Genomic DNA, 4,364 nt, shown 5'->3' on the forward strand with positions numbered 1-4,364 from the left:
ACCTCTTCTTAATCTCTTCTGCTTCCTATTAGGGTCCATACTATTTCTGTCCTTTAGTGTGCCCATCTTTGCATGAAATGTTCCCTTGTATCTCTAATTTTCTTGAAGAGATCTCTAGTCTTCCCCATTCTGTTCTTTTCCTATATTTCTTTGCATTGATCGCTGAAGGCTTTCTTATCTCTTCTTGCTATTCTTTGGAACTCTGCATTCAGATGCTTATATCTTTTCTCCTTTGCTTTTCACCTCTCTTCTTTTCACAGCTATTTGTAAGGCCTCCCCAGACAGCCATTTTGCTTTCTTGCATTTCTTTTCCATGGGGATGGTCTTGATCCCTGTCTCCTGTACAATGTCACGAACCTCATTCCATAGTTCACCAAGCACTCCATCTATCAGATCTAGACCCTTAAATCTATTTCTCACTTCCACTGTCTAATCATAAGGATTTGATTTAGGTCACACCTGAATGGTCTAGCGGTTTTCCTACTTTCTTCAATTTCAGTCTAAATTTGGTAATAAGGAGTTCATGATCTGAGCCACAGTCAGCTCCTGGCCTTGTTTTTGTTGACTGTATAGAGCTTCTCCATCTTTGGCTGCATAGAATATAATCAATCTGATTTCGGTGTTGACCATCTGTGATGTTCATGTCTTCTCCTGTGTTGTTGGAAGAGGGTGTTTGCTATGACCAGTGCATTTTCTTGGCAAAACTCTGTTAGTCTTTGCCCTGCTTCATTCCGCATTCCAAGGCCAAATTTGCCTGTTACTCCAGGTGTTTCTTGACTTCCTACCTTTGCATTCCAGTCCCTATAATGAAAAGGACATCTTTTGGGTGTTAGTTCTAAAAGGTCTTGTAGGTCTTCATTGAACCATTCAACTTCACCTTCTTCAGCGTTACTGGTTGGGGGCATAGACTTGGATTACCGTGATATTGAATGGTTAGCCTTGGAGATGAACAGAGATCGTTCTGTCGTTTTTGAGATTGCTTCCAAGTACTGCATTTTGGACTCTTTTGTTGACCATGATGGCTACTCCACTTCTTCTGAAGGATTCCTGCCGCAGTAGTAGATATAATGGTCATCTGAGTTAAATTCACCCATTCCAGTCCACTTTTTTTTTTCAGGAAGATGGAAATGTTTATTATTCACTAATCTTTTGATTGCAACCACTACAATTTTTTGGTTTAACTTGGTAGCAAACTTGATTAATAACACTCCAGGAGTTCACAATTTCAAGGCTAAGGCTCTGACTAAGGTAATATGGTTATCAATTTAATATAAATGAAGCTTTTAAAAAGGGTGAAAGCAGTCTGCCTCTAACAGGAAAATATAAATGATCCAGACTTTAGTCCTAGTAACATAAGTACACTTTAGTCCTACAACAGTTAAAGAGAAAGATCTTAACTAAAGATCAGAAAGGAGCACCGCTACATTCTTTTACATTTATGTTTTGGCCACAGCATGCTAGCGTGAGTAAGGCAGTGTGCTCAGCAGTGGCGTGTAGAGTGTGGTGAGCTGCGCTGCAGGAAGGCAGTGGTGCTGGGCGGACACGGCGGGGCAGCTCCCCAGGCTCCCGTCAGTCATCTTCGCCTCCACAGAGCAGCAGGAGGGTTTTAATAGTCCCCAGACGTGTCCCCCTTAATCATGGAATAAAAGAGAGGTGCCAAAATTCTTCCTAAACTCCTTCCTAATGTTATACAGATCAATCTCACTTCTGGAAACCACAACTCTGATGAGGGTATGATCATCTGTTCCAGCTCCCTTCATAGCATAGTAGAAGGTTTCTGCAAGGTAGGCAGGTATACTGCGAATGGATTTCGCAACAGCAAGGAGAAGCTGTTCCAAATTGCCAGAAGTCTCCCGGTCAATGGTTTCTTCTATTTGAAACCCAGATATAGTCATGTACTTGTCAAACACTCTTCTCAAGTGAGATACACTTCGTGTTCCAAAGATGGTAATAAACTTTTCTTCATCTGTCCCCCATTTAAGTTCTCCAGCCTGAAACAAAGCCTGAGCATCTTGTTCAACCTGTGCTTCATCGATTCTAGCATCAGGATCTCTATTAGCCTGAAGGAGGACCACCAACATCCTCTGGTAGCACCCTGAAGTATCCCCCACCACATCATCTTGCAGGCTCGAGCCATACTCTTCTTCATAAACTTGTTTTATGGCTCTCAGTTCTTCAGGTGTCCTTGACGCAATGATTTCTGCCAGGACTTTTCATCTGTGCCAGCTCCCTTAAGAGCATGCTTCAGTTCATAGGCATCATAAAGCCGAGAGGGTTTCATCAGAGCCACGATTAATTTTCAAAGTTCCAGTCAGTTCTGATTTCAGGTCATCCAGAAGGTCCCTGCCAAACAGAGTTTTAAAGCCACAGCAATCTCCTGGCGCTGAGCATTACTGCAGGATGTCAACAGAGTCAGGATGCTCTCCTCATCCGTGCCCAGGCCTTTCATGGCCTTCTGGAGAGTTTCTGCATCAGCCCGCTCATCGAATCCAGGGAAGTCAGTCACGGTGCCTCTGAGAACCTGTGCCATGGCGCCTGCCCAGGTCAGGAGAAGGTGAGCGACACAGGACCAGACCCAAACTGCGGGAGAACGGCGGGGCGGCAGAGCTGGCAAGGGTGAGCAGAGGACACAGTGGCAGCTGCTTACTGGCTGCTCCAGGCAACGGAAACACAGCGGCTCGGTCTGGCCCCTCGCCCGCCGGGTCCTGCCCGGCGCTCCCCACCGCCCCCTGCGCGCCCCCGACCCTCCAGTCCACTTTAGTTCGCTGATTCCCAGAATGTTGACATTCACTCTTGCCATCTCTTGTTTGACCACTTCCAATTTGCCTTGATTCATGGACCTGACATTCCAGGTTCCTATGCAATATTGCTCTTCACAGCATCGGACCTTGCTTCTTTCACCAGTCACAACCACAGCTGGGTATTGTTTTTGCTTTGGCTGCATCCCTTCATTCTTTCTGGAGTTATTTTTCCACTGATCTCCAGTAGCATATTGGGCACCTACTGACCTGGGGATTTCCTCTTTCAGTATCTTATCATTTTGCCTTTTCATACTGTTCATGGGGTTCTCAAGGCAAGAATCCTGAAGTAGTTTGCCAGTCCCTTCTCCAGTGGACCACATTCTGTCAGACCTCTCCACCTTGACCCGCCCCATCTTGGGTTGCCCCGCAGGCATGGCTTAGTTTCATTGAGTTAGACAAGGCTGTGGTCCTAGTGTGATTAGATTGACTAGTTTTCTGTGAGTATGGTTTCAGTGTGTCTGCCCTCTGATGCTCTCTTGCAACACCTACCATCTTACTTGGATTTTTCTTACCTTGGGCGTGGGGTACCTCTTCACGGCTGCTCCAGCATAGAGCAGCCACTGCCTTACCTTGGATAAGAGGTATCTCCTCACCACCCCTTCCTGACCTTCACCATGGGATGGCTCCTCCAAGCCCTCCTGCACCGGCGCAGCCACCGCTCCTTGGACGTGGGGTTGCTCCCCCCCGGTCATGCTCCTGGCCTCGAGTATGGGGTTACTCGTCTCAGTCCCCGCCCCTAGCCTCAGATGGGGTGGCTCCTTCTGGCCACTGGCCCTGGCCTCAGAAGTGGGGAAGCTCCTCCGGGCCATCACTCCTGACCTCGGACGCGGGGTAGCTCCTCTCAGTCGCCCCTGACCTCGGATGTGGGTAGCTCCTCTCAGCAGCAGCCGCCTGCACTTAGTGTGCCAGCCACAGCCGGATTTATCAAAAGTTGTCTTTATTCTCATGGTATCTCTTTTCTTAACTTTATGTACTTGGTGACTCGTTCAATTTGGCCATTTTCTTCTTACTTATCTCAACGTGGGATGGCTCCTCTAGGCCCTCTTCCCAGCCACCCCTGACCTCGGACATAGGGTAGCTCCTCTTGGCCGCGCTTAGTGCGCTGGTCACAGCCGCCTGCGCTTAGTGCGCTGGTGGCAGCCATATCATTTATACCACTACCATCTGTACAGTTGTCCAAGTGGGAGACTGGGGAGACACTGAAGACTCTGAGCACTATATAATCATTGCTCGCCTTCACAATCAAATCAGTAACCAAGTTCTGTCTAACCTAAATTCCTAGTATCTCTCAATATTGTCCAATTTGACAAACTTTTATGACTACTTGGTTCTGTACATTTCCTCTTATTTATGGAACATAAACAGTTCTGTCTAGTCAAAGGTATGGTTTTCTCAGTAGTCATGTATGGATGTGAAAGCTGGACCATAAAGAAGTCTGAATTGATGAACTGATGCTTTTGAACTGTGGTGTTAGAGAAGATTCTTGAGAGTCCCTTGGACTGCAAAGAGATCAAACCAATCAATCCTAAAGGAAATCAATCCTGAATATTCATTGGAAGAACT

The 4,364-nt window shown here is 46.7% G+C and overlaps 1 pseudogene; it reads right to left on the bottom strand.

The window, feature by feature from the left end:
* Window positions 1-1,104: 1,104 nt before the first annotated feature.
* LOC101118537 (annexin A5-like) lies at window positions 1,105-2,678 on the bottom strand (annotated as a pseudogene).
* Window positions 2,679-4,364: the final 1,686 nt, after the last annotated feature.

Source organism: Ovis aries, chromosome 9 (genome assembly GCF_016772045.2).
Source record: "Ovis aries strain OAR_USU_Benz2616 breed Rambouillet chromosome 9, ARS-UI_Ramb_v3.0, whole genome shotgun sequence".
Lineage (NCBI taxonomy): Eukaryota > Metazoa > Chordata > Mammalia > Artiodactyla > Bovidae > Ovis > Ovis aries.